Source organism: Macaca nemestrina, chromosome 7 (assembly GCF_043159975.1).
Source record: "Macaca nemestrina isolate mMacNem1 chromosome 7, mMacNem.hap1, whole genome shotgun sequence".
Taxonomy (NCBI): Eukaryota; Metazoa; Chordata; class Mammalia; order Primates; family Cercopithecidae; genus Macaca; species Macaca nemestrina.
In genome coordinates this window covers 88739762-88754893 of record NC_092131.1, presented here as the reverse complement: position 1 = coordinate 88754893, position 15132 = coordinate 88739762, and the positions used below count along the sequence as shown (strand labels likewise).

At 32.7% G+C, this 15132-nt stretch overlaps 1 pseudogene; it reads right to left on the bottom strand.

The window, feature by feature from the left end:
* Positions 1-217: 217 nt before the first annotated feature.
* LOC105499208 (olfactory receptor 4K1-like) lies at positions 218-13759 on the bottom strand (annotated as a pseudogene).
* Between the last annotated feature and the right edge of the window lie 1373 nt (positions 13760-15132).

The window sequence follows — 15132 nt, the reverse complement described above, 5'->3', positions numbered from 1 at the left end:
AATAGCAGTCTCTGTTATAGACTATATTAGAGACAAACGCTGGTGCATGGTCTTCAGAAGGATGCTGACAAAACACTTTCACTTACCTAAGATGAAATGGAAAGTGTGGAGCTATCCTATAATCTATAGTCATTAATGCTTGGGAAGAATTTCATTGTTATTCCACATCTCCTAAGAAAACAGAACAATCCCTGAGGAGGTAAGTCATAAAGAATTTACTTCTAAATAAGACAGAAGTGGATTCAGGGTGTCTGTAGCTGAGTTGTCTTCAAGGAGGTGAGACGGGTCTGAATGCTGTATCTTCATCTAAGTCTTAGGCAACTAGAGGAGCATTTGGAGCAGTCGGGAATCTGAAAGGAGAAAAAGAGTAGACTGAAAAGAAATGCTGAAAACAAAATCTTCTGCTTCACAGTTTTGCAAAGGATTCAGCCTCACTGGAGCTATGAACTGGAGAATGTTTTAGGAAGTACCACCAATAATAGTGATTTTTGTGTGATTTGGGACCTGTAAAGACTCTGAAGTAGTAGGAATATTGCATCATTTTATCCAAAATTTCATCAGGGAAGATTTAGGGTTTTCTTCCTTTCATCTGACTTTCCCTTGATTCAAAGTGTACGTGACTTTTTACTTGCTTCTCACAGATGTGTTTTATATATATATATATATATATATATATAAAATCATTACATAACTAAATCAAACATCTTGTACAGTAGTGATATAATGAATTTGCCATAATAGTAGTAATATTTTACAATATATTTTAAGGAATTATACATGGGATAGCTTTTGTTCACAAATAGAATATATATCCAGCAAGAAATGTTGAATTTCATTAGTGGTTTATATTACTACTTTCTAGTCATCGATTAAGAAGGACCATTCTAAACTATAAGCTTTAAAAACCTGAAGTTCAAATCAATGGATGCTGTCCAACGACATTATGGACTATTAAAAATGTATTAGCCATATTGAGTACAATGTACACTACTTGTGTTTGTGGATGATAGGTGCGCTAAAAATCTTATACTTCACTACTATATAATTTATCCAAGTGTAACCAAAAACCACTTGTATCCTAAAAGCTATTGAAATAAAAGAATATATTAATTTTTAAAAATGAAATACATATATTAGCCTAGGATATAGAAAATATATTTTCCAATTCTATCTTTCACTAAATAACTTTATAATTGTAAGTAAATTACATGCCCTCCCAGGTGCTCTGTGTTTCCTCAAAAAAGAGTAGAATTCCCTCTCCCAAACGCATTGTCCAGTTTTTGAAAAACATGATCCAAAATGAGTAAGTCAATTCAAAGATAAGAATAATTATAAAAGATTATATTGAAATTAATGTATATCCAATTAAAACTGGTTTTAGTAAAGTCATGCAGCAATCACTCTTCGGAGTTAAGTATTGGGATAACAGTAGGTAAAATGGGCACAGAATATTCAAACTAATTTAAAACAATATGGAGTAAAATTGACTGTCTCTGGTGTCTGTTCTCTGTTCTGACTCAATCCCTGTCCTTGGCCTTAAAATATCAGCACCTACCCAGGAAAACAAAATTTACCGGGAGCCACTGGATAAGGGACAAAGATAGAGAACCCATGTCTTTCCAGACTTCAGTCCTCACCCTTTACACTCAAGTATCAGTATACTCAGCACACTGATATAAGGAAAGCCATCACAATTATTACAAGCTAATTAGGAATTTGACATCACTGGGCTGTAGTGACCAAAAGACCCAGAGGAGAGTTGTGATGGCAGAAATCACCTTAATCAGGGATAATTATGTGAGACAATTTGTTTGCCCACAAGAATTAAGTGCATCACCTTGAGGATTTCGCAAACGGAAGAAGCAGCAGGCCTAATGGAAATGCTTTGTTCTGTAAGAGATGTAACACTTTTTTTTTAAAGCAATGAGTAATTTTGTTAGCTAATTCTTTATGCTTTTGAAGAGGTTTAGAAAAGCACTATTGGGAGTGTCAAAAAATGATGGGGATTCATCATGTGACTGTGCATATTACATGGCAAACACCTTGGCATTTTGATAGCTTCACAAGAGCCATATGCTTGGTTTCTAGGGCAAGGATTCTAGAGTAAAAAAGTGAAAGCTGCTTTATTAATACAATAGAAATGCTGTATCCTACAGAGTAGATTCTAGTAAAGAAACTCCAAATAATTTTGCAAAAATTTATATTTCTGAGTTCAAATAAAGAATCTGAGCATTAATGGGACTCTAGATTCATAACACAAAACTCAAAACTCTGGTACCATGCAATCTAGATGTGTCATGATAAAAGGTCCTCTGTGCACCCCCTTTACAGATAGCCACTTCCCCTTCCTCAAACACCTAGAAACCATTAATCTGTTTTCTGTGCCTACATATTTGCCTTTTCCAGAACATGATACAAATGAAATTGTACAATGTATAGCCTTTTCAACTGTCTTCTTTCATTTAGCAATACACATTTAAGATTCATTCTTCTTGTTGCATGGATTAATAGCTCATTCTTTTTTATCATGGAATAGTATCCCATTGTATTATCTACCACAGTTTGAGTATCCATTTTTATATTGAAGGACTTCTTGGTTGCTTTCTCTCTGTTTTTGGTGATTATGAATAAAACTGCTATAAACATTTGTTTGTAGGTTTCTATGTTTATGTTATTTTTCAGGTCAGGTGGAAGATACGATTAGATAAGAAGATATGTTTGATTCTATCTATTTTAAACTCTGAAATTAGGTGCAAACTGATAAGGATTGGTATGTCTTCATGACTGATTAAGTACTTTATCACATGACATGCTTCTCTTTACTTTTGATTGTATTTTTTCTTCTGAAATCTACAGAGTCAGATATTGATATGACTGCTTTAGCTCCTTTATAATTACTATTTGCATTGTATTGTACATCTTTGTTCATCTTTTTATGTTTAAGTAGTCTGTGTCTTTATATTTAAAATGGATTCAAGGTAGGCAGCAAATAGTTGGCTCTTGCTTGTATTGTTCATTCTAGCAATGTCTGCCTTTTAGTAGACTTCTAATACTGTTTACATATAATGTGAATGATATGTTCAGTTTATATCTACTACGTTGCTATTGTTTTTTTAATTTGGGACTTCCTTAACTTTCCATTTTTGTAGTAGAATTCTGTCAACCATGATATGCCTTGCTTTTGTTTGACTTGAAAAGTTTTCACTTCTCTTTCATTTTGAAGGATATTTTTCATACTTAAATGATTGTGTTGACTGTGTTGTTTTCGTTCTGTTTTTTAACAATTGTAATCCCGTTTTATACTAGTAAGTATTCAGTTATTTGAATTCTGGTTTTTCAGCATGTGGTTGTTCTTTTATCCATAGCTACTGTAAGATATTTTCTGTATGACAAGTTTCCCGTATGAATTGTGATATGTCTTCTTGTGATTTTCTTTTGATTTATCTTGCTTGAGGTTGGTAGAACTTCTTGACTTTTTTAATTATAACTTTCAATCAAATTCAGAACATTTTGGTCCCCATTTTTAAATATATATTTTCCTATATGTTCCTTTTATCCTTTCCTCTGGAACTCCAATTACATATGTGTTAGGCCAATTGGCATTCTCTTACATATTACTGTGACTCTGTTCAATTTTTTCTTTCATATCTTTGTCTCTGTACTTTGGTTTAGAGATTTTCTATTGCTGTGTCTTCTAGTTTACTGATAATTTCCTTTGTGGTGTCTAACATTTTTCACCTCATGAAATTTTGATGTTGTTAATATATTCCATTCCTCTCTTCATTCTGTTTATATTTTTATTTATATATTTGAGCATATTTATGAGAGCTCTCTTAAAGTTATTTTATTCTAATTTCCACATCTTGATAATTTCTGAGCTTATCTGAATCAGTTTCCAATTCTACTCATTATGATGTATATTTTTATGCTTCATCACATTTATTGATGGTGGAAACTAAAAATATTTCTGAGTGCTGGATTCTTTCTTTTTTTATTCAAAAGTAGTAGTCTTTGTTCAGTCAGCAAAGTTACTTATGGGCTAGGCTAATTATGTCATTTTATTTTAAAATATTTTAGGATGAGTTTAGAGTAGACTTCTCTAAGCTACTTTAGCCTTGGTATTAAGGAATTATCTGATATTTAAGGAATTGCCCAGGATCGACTAAGGTCTTAGGTATTTTTATGTTATGTTATTTATTTATTTAGATGGAATTTTCACTCTTGTTGCCCAGGCTGGAGTGCAATGGTGCTATCTCGACTCACCGCAACCTCTGCCTCCTGGGTTCAACTCATTCTCCTGCCTCAGCCTCCCAAGTAGCTGGGATTACAGGCATCCGCCACCAAGCCCGGCTAATTGTATTTTCAGTAGAGACAGAGTTTCTCCATGTTGGTCACGCTGGTCTCGAACTCCCAACCTGAGGTGATCTACCCGCCTTGGCCTCCCAAAGTCCTGGGATTACAGACATGAGCCACCGCGCCTGGCCAGTCTTGGGAATTCTTTAAACTCACGAAGTTATAGAGTTCCTATATCCCATTGTAAGGATATAGAATTTTTAACTCTCGCAGTTCAGCTTATAGCTCTACAAAATTTTTCCTAGATTTTAGGAGCTTTAGCCTTTGTTTACTCATCTTACTATTCAATAACTCAAGTGGGCCCCATAGAAATGTCTGGAGAGTTTTTTCTGTGTAATTTTTCTGTTTTGTGGTGGTTGTTGTTGTTGTCCTGGATGTAGATTTTGGCCATCATCAACCTTCTGAGCTCCATTTTCTGTATTCTCACTCATCAGTCAGTTGTGCCCTGCTTTGAATTACCTGTGCTGCCCTGAAATGCAGAAAGTACCTCCGTGGAGGAAACTGGGTTGATCATAACATTAACCTTATGTTTTATTCTCTCAAGGATCTTAGTCTTGTGTTGCATGTAGACCAGTGATTAAACACAATGTAGTGATATATTTTATCCAGTTTTCTTGTTGCATAATTATGAAGGGAAATTAAATCCAGTAGTACCTCATGGCTGGAAGTGGAAATTCATACTGTCTTTTTTTTTAAATAAAAAAAATCATGAATACTGTTTACTTCTCTTTTAAAATGATTTATAATTCATTTACCATGAAATTTACCCTTTTAAAGTGTACAGTTCAGTAAATTTTATCATATTAACAAGGTTATGCAGCTATCACTACTGTCTAACTCTAAAACATTTTCCACAACCCCAAAAGAAACCCTGTAACCACTAGCATTTACTTCCCATTTTCCCTAAATGCAGCCCTTGGATACCATTAAACTATTTTCTGACTCTTTGGGATTGTCTATTCTGGACATTTTAATAAGTGATATGACATAATAATAATGTGTCTGGCTTCCTTAACTTGGCATATTGTTTTTAAGTTTCATCCATGTTATGGCATGTATCAATACCGTATTCCCTCTTATAGCTATGTAATATTCCATTGTAAGGATATAGAAATTTTGTTTATTCATTCATCAGTTGATGGGAATTTGGGTTGTTTCCAGTTTTGATTGTTGATAGTACTGCTGCTATGAATACTTGTGTACAAGTTTTTGGATAAACATCTTCTTTCTCTGAAATGAAATAAAATGAAATAGAAACCTATGAACTCTGACTAGAATTGGAATTTCTGGGGCATATGTTTCACTTTTTAGGGAACTACCCAGCAGATTTCCAGAGTGACTACACCAATTTACATTCTTACAGGCAACAGATGAGGAATTTAATTTCTTGACAATTTTGACAGCATTTGTTATCTTCCATTCTTTAAATTACTTACAGCTATCCTAATGGTTGTGAATTGGTATATCATTGTAGTTTAAATTTCCATTTTATTAACAACTAATGGTGTTGAGCAATATTATGTGGTTAAGTTTATGTGCATATCTTGTTTGGAGAAAAGTCTATTCAAATTCATTGCCTATTTTTAAGTGAGTTATTTGTCTTTAGTTGTTATTTTTTAGAGTTCTTTATATATTCTGGATACAAGACCCATGTCAGACATAAGTTCACAATCTTTTTTTCATTTGGTGAGTTTTCTTTGAACTTTCTAGATTGTGTCATTTAAACCTCAACAGTTTTTAATTTTGATAAAGTTAATTATCTATTTTTCTTCGGTTAATTGTGTTTTAGGTGTCAAATCAGAGAATTATTGCCTAATCCAAAGTCACAAAGATTTACATATGTTTTAGTATGTTGTGTTTTCATTTTCATCTTAAAGCATTTTATAATTTCCCTTGTAATTCTTTCTTTGGTCCAATGGATATTAGAAATATGTTGTTGAACTTCCACTATTTGTTAATTTTTCAAGTTTTACTGTGTTACTGATCTCTAATTTCATTCCATTGTAATCAGAAAACATAGTTGGCATGATTTTAATCCTTTTAAATTTAGTGAGACTTCGTTTAGGGCCTAATATATGGTCTATCCTGGAGAATGTTCTATGTGCACTTGAGGAAACTATGTATTCTACTGTTGTTTGGTGGAGTATTCTATAAACACATTGTCTATTTGGCTTACAGAGTTTTTCAAGTCTTTTATTTCCTTGCTGATTTTCTATCTTAGTGCTCTACTTAAAATTAAAAGTATTAACATTTTTGTCCATTATTGTCAGTCTATTTCTCCCTTGAATTATGTAAGTTTTTTCTTTATGTATTTCAGGACTCTGTTGGCATTTAATGAAATAATAACATACACACATGTGTACCAAATTGTTTAATCTTCTTGATGGGTTTATGCTTGTATCATTACACAATGTTCTTTCTCTTTCTCTATTAAGACTTTTTGTTATAAAGTCCATTTTATCTGATATTGACATATCCACTCCAACTCTCTTTTGCTTACAGTTGGCATAGTTTCTCTTTTTTCATGAATCTTCTGTCAACCTATTTGTATGTTTGAATCAAAAGTGAGTTTTTTTATAGGCATCACATAGATAAGTTGTGTTTTCAATCAATGCTGCTTATATCTGCCTTTTAATTGAAGTATTTAATCTATTTATATTTAGTCATTAATAATAAGGTAGGGCATCTTCTACTCTGTTATTTGTTTCTGTATGTCTCATATCTTTTATGTTTCTCTATTTCTTATTAATTCTTCCTTCATGTTAAACATATATTTGCTAGCATATTGGTTTGATTCTCTTTTATTAGTGGTTTCCATGGAGCTTACAATTATCACCTTAACTTACAACAATCAAATTTGGATTAATATCTATTTAATTTCAAAAATATTTTTAAAACTTTGCTTCTGATATATAGCTCTGTTTTTTCCTCTTCTCCCGGCTGTTATTGTCATGCAAATTACATCTTTATGTATTTTGAGCTGAACAACAAGTGGGTTTGTAGGTGTTTCTTTGTGAAGTTATCTTCTAAATCAGATAAGAGAAAAAAGTATTACAAATAAAATATATATTTATGTATTTTACATTGACATATGCCTTTACCTTTATTAGTCCTCTTTATTTCTTCATAAGTATTCAAGTTACTGTCTAGGACTTTTATTTCAACCTAACGGGCTCTTTTTAGTATTTACTGTTAAGAACCAGACTACTTTTCTTTAATAAATGTTCCCTGGGTTGCTGTAAGCCTTTCTTTAATCTCCAGGGTTTGGAAACTGTGGCTCTGTAAATTTTTGTCAATTTTTCATTTCTTTATCGAAGAGGGATTTTTGTTTAGCTCCTTGCTTTATCATTTTTGGTGGCATAACACTCTATTTTGTAGGGTGTTTTTTCTTTTACCATTTTTACTGGATAGATATTCGGTAGAAAATAAATCATTCTACCAAAAATGCACATGCACTTGTATGTTCATCACTGCACTATTCACAATAGCAAAGACATGGAATCAACCCAGGTGCCCATCAACGGTATAACAGATTGGATTTTTTAAATGGTAAATATATACCATGGAATACTACACAACTATAAAAAAGTGTGAAATCGTTATTTGCAGCAACGTGGATAGAGCTGGAGGCCATAATCCTAAGCAAATTAACTCAGAAACAGAAAACCAAGTATAACACGTTCTTACTTAGAAGTAGGAGTTAAACATTGAGCTCATATAAATATAAATATGGTAACAATAGACGCTGTGGACTATAAGAGGGTGAAAAGGGAGCTTGGTTTAAAAACCGCCTATCAGGTAGTATGCTTACTACCTGTGAGATCCATACTCAGTATTTAAGTTTTGGAGTATGGATCTCATCACATGTGTGAGCATCACACAAGATTCCCCTGTAACAAATCTACACATATATCCCCTGTATCTAAAATTAAAATTGAAAAGAAAAAAAAGTCTCCAGGGATTTTCATGATCAGATAAATTTGACAACCCCTCAACTGGTTGACCTCTAAAGTCCTTTCGAATTAGATGTGCTGAGAACCTCACCTCCTCACCTCATGTGCTGTGAACCTCACCTCCTTCTACTTTAGGTTTACATTTTTGGCTTTTTTGTTAAAATTATTTTTGCCTTCTGAATTGGTATTTCAAATAAGTTGAGCAGATAACAGTGTCATTCCTAGATAGCATTGTGGGTTTATGGCTGATTTAAACTTTGCAGTCATATACACTTTTTATATTCCTTATTTATGAAAGTTTTCTTTACAACAATAACTATTTTTAAACAGTTTTTTCCACCTATTGAAGTAACTATATATAGTATGTATATATACATACTATATACATATACATACTATATCTACATACCATATATACATATATACATACATAAAACTATATACATACTATATGTAGTTTTTTTATTCTGTTAATACAGTGAATTATATTAAATTATAATCAAATGTTCATTCAGTTCATCATCAACATTGCATTGCTGTGTAATCTCAAATGGATAATATTTTATTATATTTTCCTGAATTTGTACTGCTCTGTTTTTAAAGGAATTTTGTATTTTTGTTTTTGAGTGAGATTGGCCTGTAATTTTTCCTTCTTAGATGACCCTTTTCAAATTTTGAAGTCAGAATTATTCTAGCTCATTATGTGAGTGGAGCAACGTTCTCTCAGAAAGAGGAAACAATGTCAGTCTGTTTCAGATGATACTTTATTAATTTTTTAATTTTAATTTTCAATTTTGTGGGTAGATAGTAGGTGTTCAGATGATACTCTTGCACTGAGAAAATCAACAGTTTCTTTTCTCCTTATGATTCGCTTTGCCCATTTATATTTTCCAGAGTTCATCATGTTCAAAATACATATATATATATGCAATATATATATATATATGCATTTAGTTTTATGTTACAAAATCAAGAAAGAAAGTATTCAAGATAGACTCCTAGAAATACAATTATCAGCTCATGAATATGGACATAATTTGATAAATACAGCAAATTGCTTTATAAAAGTTGTTCAGTAATTTTTGACCAAATAGAGCTTCCATGTTTTCAAATTTTCAGTCTTATTTAGTAATATCCTTTTGTTTTACTCTTTATTAATCTAATAGGAGTTCATTTTTATTATCTATTAGATTTTTTTTTTGCTACTTTTGTTTTCTATTTATATATATTTAAAAATATTCTACTCATAATGTTTGACTCACAAAACTTTATAAGTAATAAAATAAGTTCGAGAGAGAGCGTTAAGTTCTAAAAACATATATAATGGGTAAGCGAACATATGCCAATGTTCTCTTGGCATGAGTCTTGGCTGTGTCTTGATTTTAACCTGCTAAGAGATGTTAACACACGTAAAGAAAGACTATATCCAGCACCAATTGTGTGGATAAATAACAGAGGAAGTAATTAAGATAACGGATAGCAGTGACTATCTCAACATTGTTCAGGTAGATCTTTTTCTATCAGTCTTTCAGAGTCTGGTAACCTCACACATGCCAAGCAAATAACCAAAACTTTTCAATTTAACACAGATTTATCAAACCACTCCCAAGTAATTTGACTTCAGTTCTAATCATGATGCTGTGGTTAATTAACTTCACAATTTTATTTTTTATTGTAATTTGACAAATTTCTTCAAATTTCTTGCAATTAACAATTTGGGGTTTCTAGGTCTATGAGTATGGGGTCAAAACTTAAACTGGCACAATTCATTAAGTTAATATCACTTATCTGATTTTCTGGTGGTTTGCCAGCTAAATGTCCTCTCCTGGCCATGTAATTCTGCAACCTTTATAAAGATTAAGTCCTTTTTCATTATACATTTCTGTGATTCTTTGCTTCTTTAATATGCAATTATTTCTACAAGGTCAAAGGCCTTTCTTCATCTCTTTTGTGTGTACACATATTCTGAAATAAGTTAAGTTTTAAGAATTGCTAAAATGCATTGAGTTGCTTTAGACAAAACTGAACATTAACACAATGGGATTATTATTAGGTTGGTGCAAACATAATTGTGGTTTTTGCAATTACTTTTAGTTATGAAAACTGCAATTACTTTTGCACTAACCTACAAATTCAACGTGTGTTTTATTATATATTCTACTTGCCCTTATTATCTGTTAATAAACATTTTATTGCTATCCTGATAAGCTTAAAAGCTTTTATGGAACAAGGGCCTATGACTTTTACCTCTTTACTTAGATAACTGTCATTGCCCATTATAATTCTATTGATAGAAACCTTTAATCAATGTCAGTTTAGTAAAGTAGCACCCAATGAAGTAATTCCACACTTGGAAAAGTAAATGTGAAAAGAAGATCAGATTGTTACAGAGTGCAATGAATGAGTCACATAAGCTAAGACTTAGAGATGGACAATCTAGTTTTTCACTGGCTTCCAATCCCATCATTCAAAATGCCACATTTGTGAAAAACAAGGGTAGAAATCACCTGAATATCAGTTGCTCTGGGAAGCGTATCTTTTTTATGGCACTTGCTACATGTGCTTGCATGTTAAACTTTTGATACATTAACAACTATGGTAAAAAAAAAAAAATAGGACAATATTTGCCCTAGGGACTCATGATCTATTTTAAGTAATAAAAACAAAACACATAATCATATCTTTAGTTCAAAAATTACAAGTTTGAATTGGAAGCTATCATAAACAGAATAAACTCTTCAAGCTCGAATTTTATGATGCAGTGATGACAGTGCCAGATGCTGTGGCTGATCAAAGACTGAATCAATCATGTGATGACCCTCTTTCTCTTATTCTTTCTAATGTTTGATGAGCTATTTCTGAAGTTTCAATTAAAGTTTGAGAAAAAGAGAAGCATGTGGTATATTTTCTAATTACCAATGTATATATTTTCTGCAACTACTTTGAAAATTACACTCCTAAATGAAATTAAGTAAACAAAATCACTGGCTATTCAGATACCTTGCAGTCATTGTCAGTTGATGACAGGTTTATTATTAGTGGCGTAATGAGAGTTTGTAAGTGCTATGACATTTCTTCCAGAGAGTGTAAGAGTAGTCTTCTAATTTTAACTATGGACTTGGTTATATTTATTATCCTATAATTGATACTATAGTATTTCATATGTTTAAATTTTAGCACAAATAATAAGTATGACAAAAGACAGATTTGATAAGCATTAATGCCTTATTTGTGAATATAAAATTTTACCTTTATAACATTAAGTTGTTAGCCAGAATAATTATGAACTGTAACTGATGAGGTAAAGCAGCACTTTTTAGAGTCTTCATATCGCCTTTATGTCAAAGCAAATTCTGTTCAGTGGCGCGATCTTGGCTCACTGCAGCCTCGACCTCCTGGGTTTGAGTGATCCTCTTACCTCTGCCTCTCAAAGAGATATTTTTTAATGGTGCCTGTATAAGGGGAAAAACTGCTTATGAGTTTTAATGCCTGTAGTTGCAGCTTTAGGGAGGATGATGTGAGACACAGAATATAGGAACTGGCATCATAAGATTCTGCACTGTGTTTGCCAACTCCAGATCACCATATTCAGGCCCTCTAATTCAGTCTAGTAAAAAACTATTTGTGATATAAACACAGTAACAATAATCAAATATGTTAATTTCAAAGCCCAAAAGTAGAAATTTGTATTACTTCTTTGTAATTGTCTAAAAACCCTGCTTGGAACCCACATGTCGTCTCCTTAGCTTCCTCATGGCTTCCTTTATATCTTTATTCCTCAGAGTATAAATCATGGGGTTAAGGAGAGGAGTGAAGACAGTAAAAAACACAGAGATAAATTTGTCAACTGGGAAACTTTCAAAGGGCCAAATATAGATGAATATTAATGGGCCAAAGAATAGAAGCACAACAGTAATGTGGGCAGACAGAGTGGAAAGGGCCTTGGACGTCCCATCAGAGGCTTGGTGATGCACAGTAGCAAGGATGATAGTGTAAGAAACGAGCAAAAGGAGGAAACACATAAGTGAGAGCAGACCACTGTTGGTGAGCACCAGGATCTCAAAAACATAGGTGTCTAAGCAGGCAAGCTTGATCACTAGGGGGAGGTCACAGAAAAAGTTGTGTTGGGTCCACAGAAAGGCAGATTGACTGTGAATGCCAGGTGGCTGGCTGAGTGTGAGATGCCAATGGCCCAGGAAAACCCCACCAGAACAGTGCACACCCTCGGTTCATTATGGTCATGTAGTGCAGAGGTTTGCATATAGCAATGTATCTATCATAGGTCATGGCAACAAGAAGCACCATCTCACTACCCCCAAAAACATGCAAGAAAAAGATCTGTGACATGCATCCCTGGAAAGTGATGGTCTTGTGTTCATTGAGGAAGTCTGCAATCATCTTGGGAGTGGCAAATGTAGCCTGACACACATCAATGAAAGAGAGATTGCTAAGAAGAAAGTACATTGGGGAATGTAAATGAGAGTCTATAATTACTGTGATGATGATAAGGATGTTTCCCAACACAGCAGCTCCATAAAACACAGAGAAGATAAAGAAAAGGAAGACTTGGAGTCGCCAAGAGCTAGACAGTCCCAACAAAATGAATTCAGTAACCACTGACTTATTACTCCATCCATTAACTGAATCTGGGCTGCTGAAGTTATCTAGAGGGAAAAAAAGATAATTGAGATAGATTAAGAATAAGCTTTTTACCATTTTGCAAATCAAATAGATGCTTTGATTCTAATCAATATAAAAATGAAAAGGTGAGGCTATAAGACAATGAGTATTCACATGATTGTTAATAATTAATATTTTCCCTGGGCTCACTTAGATAATTATCTGAATTATTATTTACTTTTGCCTTTATGCTTTGCCAAGATAGATAGATGGATACAGAGAGAGAGAAATTTATCTAACAGATAAACCTATATAGAAAGAGAGAAGTCGAGAGATAGAAAGAGAGAAGTCGAGAGATAGAAAGAGAGAAGTCGAGAGACTTGCCATTGTATTCTAAAATGTTTTTGTAGAAATATGCAATACCTTAATAGAACTTTGAGAATCATACATACTGTACTTACACATTCAGATTATTAATAGTTGAAAATGAGGAGTCTAGCACCATTTACAGAATCTTGAAGGGACAGGCAATTTGGCCAGGTGTAAAGATATGGAAATCAGCCCAGTTACTTTGATAAATGACATCAAATAAAGGAATGGCATGAGGCCATATATTTGAGGTATCTGCAGCAATAAGAATAGATTGAAATTAATTTGTAACAAACTAGTGTGAGCGAGATACTGCATTTGCTTATCTGTATCAAAAAAATGTAAAGTATACAACAGTGAGTTAAATAATTATCAATGACAGATGTATCTTCCTAGAATCTCAGAAACATACATCCTTTTTAATCAAAAGTGATTCTTTTAGTATCACAGTTGTACTCTTTACCTTTTCAATATGATTCCTCTTTTACAGAAGTTAAGTTTAATATTATTTAAAATGATTGGCTACCTGCTCTTCAAAGACGGGACTAAATGCAATTTCAGATAGCCTAGTAGATTTTCTAATTAAATTTATATTTGAACTACTTACCTTTGCTGATGATTTTACAGCCCCTTCTTACTGTATTTGAGCTAATATCACAATAACAGAAGAGTTTTCCAAAGCCTATTGAATAGCATCTCTGATGTAATTAATTCGTTCAACAAATAATTACAGATTGTCTTTTCTGTACCACTCACTTTTATAGACTCTGGGGGCAAAGCAATGGGAGAAAAAAAATAATAAAAACTGTCCCATCCTCATGTAACTTACATCCTAAAGGTGTGGGGGTGGGTGATGTTGGCATAGGCAATTAAAAATAAACAAGCAAAATATGTAGTTAATGACATCTGACATGATATACATATTTATGAATTAAGAGGGGAGAAGTTGAGAGACAGCAAAAAGAGAAAAAAAGATAGTTTGATAATGAAGATAACCACCTTTGTCAAAGGAATATATTTATTGAATAGTGCCATGGAGCAAATAAAGCAGAACAAAGGAATATGGACTATAACCAGGTGATCAGTAAAAGTCTCACTAGGCATGTTACATTTCAGAAAGACTAAAGAAAAATGAGGAGCAAGCCTTGAGGAAATCCACTTCAGACCAAGAAAATAGCAAGTATATGCAATACTTATTTGTGAAAAATAAGCATTCCCTTGGGAAACATCAGTGTAATTTTGCAAGTTTATTAGAAATTAATTAAATGAAAATTTAGTTTTTAACCTTATTATGGACTTGACATGCAAAATTGACTTTTTTGAATAATATTCTCCTCATAGGCTTAAGCATGTTTATAATTTTAGGGAACTATAAGTTTAGTCTTAAAATATAGATACACACTAACAACTAGCCTTTTTATTTTCTAGAATAATTATGGATATAAAATTGTTTTTGAAATTATCTATTGACATATGTATGCATATGTATATATGTCCATGTACAGAATTTGAAAATGATTTTATAATTTTGATATAAGTGCATGATGGTAATTTTATCTAATTTTATTCAAAATAAAATGGAAACAATCTGTTTTCTCAAAGAAGAGCCTAGCCAGATCCCAGAAGCTATGTGGAGTTCCCTGTGTGTCTACAATAATAGTCAATAGTTGAGACAGACACTCATGGCACGACTTTCAAATATTGAGGTCATTAAAAACATAAAAATTAGTAATTGATTTTTTGGCATTACTTCACAGAATCAGATGCCTTTTGAAGTATCTGATACTGTAGCTATATGTATACAAAGCCTGACAAAAATGTGGAAACTGGTAAGTAT